Source organism: Mus caroli, unplaced genomic scaffold (assembly GCF_978045245.1).
Source record: "Mus caroli unplaced genomic scaffold, Mus_caroli_1 scaffold_2, whole genome shotgun sequence".
In the NCBI taxonomy this organism is placed as follows: Eukaryota; Metazoa; Chordata; class Mammalia; order Rodentia; family Muridae; genus Mus; species Mus caroli.
The window spans coordinates 129,565,470-129,572,739 of record NW_028227257.1 but is presented as its reverse complement, the minus strand read 5'-3'; the positions used below and the strand labels follow the sequence as shown (position 1 = coordinate 129,572,739).

The 7,270-nt window shown below is 41.0% G+C and overlaps 1 pseudogene; it reads left to right on the top strand.

The window, feature by feature from the left end:
- The first annotated feature begins 896 nt into the window (after window positions 1-896).
- Window positions 897-6,799, top strand: LOC110305909 (inorganic pyrophosphatase pseudogene; annotated as a pseudogene).
- Window positions 6,800-7,270: the final 471 nt, after the last annotated feature.

The window sequence follows — 7,270 nt, the reverse complement described above, 5'->3', positions numbered from 1 at the left end:
TTCTCAGAAGTAGCTGTAAAGATGAGTACTGACGTTTACCTCAAACTTTTCCATAATGTTATTAGTTGATTGTAATAAAATAGTTTCTTTGTATGCTATCTTATTTTCTTTTTTATTGGATAGTTTCTTTATTTACATTTCTAATAGTATTCCCCTTTCCTGGTTCTGCCCCAGAAACACCCTATCCTATCCCTCTCCCCCTGCTTCTATGAGGGGGTTCCCCCACCCACCGACCCACTCCCACTTCCCTGTCCTGTCATTCCCCTACATTGGGGCATCGAGCCTCCACAGGGCCAAGGGTCGCTCCTCCCATTGATGCCCAACATGGCCATCCTCTGCTACATATCCAGCTGGAGCTATGGGTTGCTCTATGTGTACTCTTTGGTTAGTGGTTTAGTCCCTAGGAGTTCGGGAAGGGGGGTCTGGTTGGTATAGGTAGGGCTAGGGAGTAAAGAAATGTAATAGTTTGAATGGGAATGGCTCCCATAGGCCCATGAACTTGAATACTTGGTCCATGGTTGATTGTACTGCTTGGGGAGAATATGAGGAGGCACAGCCTTTCTGGAGTGAGCTCATCACTGCAGGTGGGCATTGAGAGATTATATCTTTACAATACTTACAGTCTATCCTCTCTGCATCATATTTAGAGTTAAAAAATGTGATCTTACAGCTTTTGCCTTTGGTTGCTATGCTTGCTTCTTGTTTGCATGTCTCCCAGAAGTCTGAATGCTTCTTCTGAAACCATAAGTCCAAATAAACGCTTCCTTCTTTACTGTAGCATGTTATTACAGCAGCCAAAATGTAAATAACATGATGATTTTAATTGAGTAATAAGAAAATACGTGCAGGAAAGAAAGAGGATGGTTGGAGGCATTGAAACATAAAGTTGTCTGGGAATGGGTGTGGTGGAGCAAGGAGAGGAATGGGTCAAGCAAGGAAGCACACTATGGGTGCAGTGCAGAGGCAACAAGAAGAAGAAGCCCTGGGAAGTTTATATTCGAGTGAGGTGGCTCAGGGATAGGGGACTGTTGATCGGGTCTGGAGAAAAATATAGAGGGAACTTATTCTCAGATGATCTTAACATGCTCATGGAGGGATTGTATTCTGGAAGCAGTGGTGTGAAGCTAGAGGTTTGGTGTAAACACAAAACAAGATCAGTGATTTAGTCAAACAAACATGATATCATAGTAGCCATGAGCTTGAAGACAAACACATAGCGGGATGAAGAAAGATTTGGGGGTCTAGGAAAAGGGTCAAACAAAAGGAGTTGACATGAACTAGGATCAGAACAAGTGAAAAAAAAAGAGAGTTGGATAAAAAGAACCCATGAGCTTGGCTGAGATGACAGGCATGGGTGTTGTGTCAGCTGGATTATAGGTCAGTTTGACAAACCAGAGTCATCTTAGAGGAGGGAACCTCAATTGAGAAAATGTCTCCATACGATCAGGCTATCAGCAAGCCCACTGGGCATTTTCTTAATTATAGATTGATCAGGGGGAGCCTAGCCCATTGTGGGTGGGCTGGTGGTCCCCCGATCTGTAAGGAAACAGACTGAGCAAATCAAATGAAACAAACCAGTAAGCAGCACGCCTCCATGGCCTCTGCATCAAGCCCCGCCTTCAGGTTCCTGCCTTGACTTCCTTCAGTGATGAACAGTAGTGTGAGAAAAATAATCCAAATAAACCCTCTCCTCCTCAAGTTTCTTTTGGTCATGATCTTTCATGAAAATAGCAACCCTAACTAGAACAGTGCTCATGGACAAGGGAAGGGCAAATAGAACATCAGTCTTTAAGCCTGGGTGACTAAGTGGTAACAGTCACCAGACTAGAAAACAAAGACCCGCCTGGGCTTGTTGTTTTAAAGCCTTAGTTCAGCAGAGAAATGAATGAGCAACACTGAGATGACTTGACAGTTCCTATATGGGTATTAACGTGCATCTCCAAATTGGCATAGTTAGAATCAAGCAAACGTTTATTGGATTCCCAATGGAATGTTGGAAATAAATTCCTGAGCTCAACATACAGGTCAGAAACAGACATGATTCACCTAAACAGAAATGATGGGGAACTCCTCAAAGTGGCTAGAAGCACTGGCTGCTTTGGCAGAGGACTGGGGTTCAATTCCCAGCACCCACATGGTGATTTACAGTTTTCTGACACTCCATATCCATGGGATGTGACATCCTGTGCCTGTTACACAGACATACACTGGTAAAATACCCATATACATAAATTTAAAAAAAAAAAAAACAAACCACACAACTGGGAGGAAAACTCAGGAACAAGATGACCAAGAAGAGAGACTACGTTTCATAAAATGAAGCCCACATACCCATAAAAGCCCAATGCCCAAACAAGTCACTAATAACGTCTCAAAATTGCTTTCTCTGGGTTGGGACAAAGATGTGGCAGCCTCAGGAGAACAGAAGGTTGATAGGAGACTTACATCTGGAGGCAGGTAGGGCAGGCAATGCAGGGACACAAGAAAGGAAGGACTCCCTGTGAGGTGAGGTCAGACATTATGGATAGCAAGTAGAGGGAAGAAGCCAAAGCTGTATAATTGAAGCCCGGGTGAGTCGATGCTGTCAGCGGTGAGGAATGGTCAAACATCAGCCTTTTCTTCCGAAAGAGACCCTGAAGCTCCTTTGCCTCCCACCCGAAAGAGGTGTAATTACAGGATTCAAGGGATAGTTATGAGGATTAAATGAGATGTTGCGCTTCGCAGACTGGGGCACACTAAATGCTAGTTCCCTTTCACTGGTGCCCTCTTCACAGTTTCCCATCAGACACGCCGATGAGTGTTATATCCTTCGTGTATCAGTGGGAAAGCCTGTCTCCATGTACTTGAAATGACAATTTCATCTCACCTAGACTCACCTCAACCCAAAGCCTGTGTTTCTGATTCACCTCAAATAGCTTGAAAATCAACAATGTTTGTATCAGTGTTTCTCTGTTAGGTTTGAGCCTAATTCCAACTTTAGGAGTGAACTGTTTAAAAAAGCATGGCAGACTGCCAAGAGACAGTGATTATCTATATTGGAGAATTCAAAATTAGCCCATCTTTATCCACGCATGAGAGATACTGATAACTCTTTTCTGAGATGATATGAGACAGTAGGGATTAGAGACATGGGTGATATTCTTTTTTTTTTTTTCTTAACTCATCACACAATGTGGATAACTTAATTACAAAGAACATTATTTGCACAAATACCTTAAAACAATGGATGTGTCAAGATTCGGAAAGTAATGAGTTAGGCTGAGCTGTCAATATAAATTATATTTTCCACTGGAAAAAAGTCAGTACAGCTTTAAAAGTTTCACCGATGCTTACACCCACCCCCCAAAAAAGAAAAAAAAAATGAGCACACCTCTGGAATGCGTGGGTGAATTCAAAATTCACATTAAACTTCCAGACCTAGCTTATGAAGGGAGCTAACTTAGCCATGTTGATTGGGTAGCTAATCCACTCCTTGATCTGTCCACAGAACAAAGATTTATGTTATGTTTATGCTGTTTACCTAGAAAAACTATAGCTTGGGTCAATAGGTGGTGGGGGATGGTACCCTTGTTTTTATAGGATATGCAGTCTGTTAGGTGTGAGGTATATTATTGTAAGTAACTCAAGGTTTACAAAACTGTTAGCAACAAAAAGAGCCCCATCACCCATTGTGAATCCAGATGAACACCAGTAAAACCGTTCAGTAAGAGTAGTAATGACAATGTGAAAAAGAACATTTGCACAGTTACATGCACAGGGAGGTTCAAGAGCACTTGAACAAGGAAGATGAGTCTTCACTGCCACAAAGCAACTGAAGAAGCTGTCACATCGTGTTATTCACCTTCCCATGATCGAATGCTCCATCACTTTGGATGAAGGCAAGATTGGGAAGGGGGGGGTGGATGTTTTTTAAATTTTCAAAAACGGTTTTATATATATCTATGCGATGGTTTGTGATAGTTTTCAGATCATGGCATTATTGTTGACCAGCTAAATTGATAAGCAAAATCCCCTATTTTGATCTGCACTTTTGTTGGTTAGATCTAGTTTGGGGGCTGTGCCCCTGGGAAATCTGGCCAGCTATACAAGTGTGTACCTGCACAAGTCACGTGGTCTTGCTTGTTCTCATGAGAAACAAGTCTGCAGCAAGATGGCCACTGCCAAGTAGACAAGGTAGATAGGATGGAAAGAGAGGCTATGTGAACCAATGGACCATTGCCACAGATGTTTCCACACTTACTGGTATCATAGAGGTGCCCTGTCCCAAGGCTTTGGCAGGAGAGAAAGGTTAGTAGAAGAAGCAATGAAGACCCATGCAGGCACACATGCCTTTGCCTCTTGTGTTACATTCATGGACCTACTTGTGCAGGCTGTGCTGGTGGTTGTGGGCTCTTCTGCCTCATGGATTCCTTCAAATCAAGGAAGCCTCCTCAACTCAGAAGAAGGCAAAGGAGGTTCACAGTGAGAGCCAGGCTCTGGAAGCATCCCCCCTCCCCCCTCCCAGTGAGGGTTCAGTGCAGATGGCCATTTAAGTAGCCAAGTAAGCCACAAAAGATCAAGGTAAAACAACATATAAAGACAAACATAAATGAGCCTACAAAACATCAGTGGTGCCAGGAAAAAGGGTAGGAATCCGACCAAGACTCGGTGTGCCATGGTTGAGAGGAAATTAAAACAGTTTTTCAAAATAAAGAGAAATAAGGGCAGCATGACTGACAATTCTACAGAACAGACTTCAAAATATTTCCATTTATAAGAACCAAGACATGCAAAAAGAAAGAAAGTTTTATAGAAAGTCAATCCAGAAAAAAAAAAAAAGTCAGAGATGATGGTATCAAATGTTGCATTCATCTAAGGGCAGATGTCTACATGTTAATAAATGGATGACATTTGTCTGTTAAAAAGAAAAAGATATGTTTTAGAATTATAAATGTAAACATAATTTTATGGGTTTACTAGACAATGAATACCTGATATGAAACCACTCAGAGAAGTTGAAAATCAAAATACAAAAATACACATGACAAAAATACAAACACATAGAAAACCGAATCTTATCTTTACAAGATCAAGCCAGTCTGAAGCCCTGCACAGGTGGAGGAGAAGCCCAGGGACCCTACCTCTGCCCGACGAGCTTCAGCAATTGCTGGTCGGTCGCTGGGGGGGAGGGAGGGTCAGTTTTCTTCAGGGATGAGGTCTCTGAGAGGCTTCTGAAATAGCAGTGGATGATCCTACACCCTTGTCCATACAAGCTGCAGGTAGAAAGTCCATGAAGTTGGGGAGGGCAGGAGAAGGGTGGGATTATGGGTTGGATTTGATCAAAATGCATTATTCTCAAACAATAGAAGTAAGGGGGTCATAATTAAGCTTTGGCTTTCATGGGTTGAGAGAGCAGGACAGTGACAGAATTATAAGCAACTTTGATGGGGAGAGGACAAACATTACAGTTACCAGCTATGATTGTCACAGCAATTACTTCAGCATTAAAGCCAGTACAGGAAATGAAAGGAAATGTATGTATATATATGCGATTATTTTAAACTTGGCCTAGTTTAAAAATAATTAAGGACAAACAAGACTTAAATAACATAATTATCAACACAAAATCTAGTTTTATTTAATTTGAAATCTGAAAAGAGATTATTTTTCACAGACCCATGGGATAGTCATTAAAAGTGGCCAGAGAGAAAATATGATGAATTAATAACATACTAATGATAGAGGAAACACTCTCTGATAGCTATATATTTATTAGTCCTAAAGTTAATATATAAAGTGGGAAACAAACAATTCATGCTACCTCAGAGTCAGAAAAGTCTGTCTTAGAAAAACAAAAAACAAAAAACAAATTTTCTAAGTATGAAACTAGATAAAGAGATGCTTGAAGAAATTAATACAACACTAAATTCTTAAGGTACAAAAAAATAAATGATGGACTAAATTTTGTTTCGTTGTGTATCTGTGTGGTGGCAGCTGCAGCGAAGCATCTAGGACACCTGGAGCTGCTACAGCAGTGAGGAGTTCCCTTCACCTTTGAGTACCAAAGTCTTCCTCAAAAATGAGAAAGGACAATATATTTCTCCATTTCATGGTGTTCCAATTTATGTAGACAAGGATGTGTTCCACATGGTGTTTGAGGTTCCGCACTGGTCAAATGCAAAAATGGAGATTGCTACAAAGGATCCTTTAAACCCAATTAAGCAAGATAATTAAAAGAGGGAAAGCTCAGCTATGTTGCAAATCTGTTCCCTTATAACGGGTGTATCTGGAACTACAGTGCCATCCCCTAGACACAGGAAGACCTTGGACACAGTGACAAACACACTGGCTGTGTGGTGACAACAACCCAACTGACGTTTGTGAAATTGGAAGCAAGGTGTGTGCCAGAGTTGAGATAATCAGGGCATACTGGCTGTGATCGACGAGGGTGAGACCGACTGGAAGGTCATTGTCATTAATGTGAATGAACCAGACGCTTCCAATTAAATGATATTTCTGATGTTGAACGACTGAAACCCAGCTACTTAGAAGCTACTGTTGATTGGTTTAGAAGGTATAAGGTTCCTGATGGAAAACCAGAAAATGAGTTTGCATTCAACGTAGAATTTAAAGATGAGGAGTTTGCAGTTGACACTATTAGAAACACTCATGATTCTTGGAAAGAATGAGTGGCTAAGAAAACAGATGGGAAAGGAATCGGTTGCACCACAATGTCGGAGAGCCCTTCAAGTGTGGTCCTGATGCTGCCAAAGCCATTATGGATTCTTTGCCACCACCATGTGAATCTGCTTACTACTGACAGACAGATGCAGATAAAATGATGAGATTCCTCTGGAACACGAGCTGATACGGCTACATCCTGTTCACCTGGAAGCATTGGACACAAAAGTGTAGTAGCTTTTCAAAGCTCTAAATTTCTGTAGCTCACGTAATGAAACAGATTCTGCTGTAACTGGTCCAATATATTCAGAAGGTTAGCCCTCTAGATACCTCACATCTCAACCAAGACAGCTTTTACTAAATGCTAGCTCTCAAAGTTGTGGGGACATGGAAGTCATTCAGACGTAGATGTGCAAAGTGGACACCTATTGGATGTATATGTTTATTGTATTAGGAAATAAAACTATTTTACTGAAACTTTTAAAAAAATTGAAAATTCTTCAGCAAATCTAATAAACTAGAATCAAGTAAACTTGTAAAATTCACTTAGTGTAGGGTAAATTCATTCAGTGGTTATTTCTTTGAAAAGTCTATAACATTCATTTCTTTA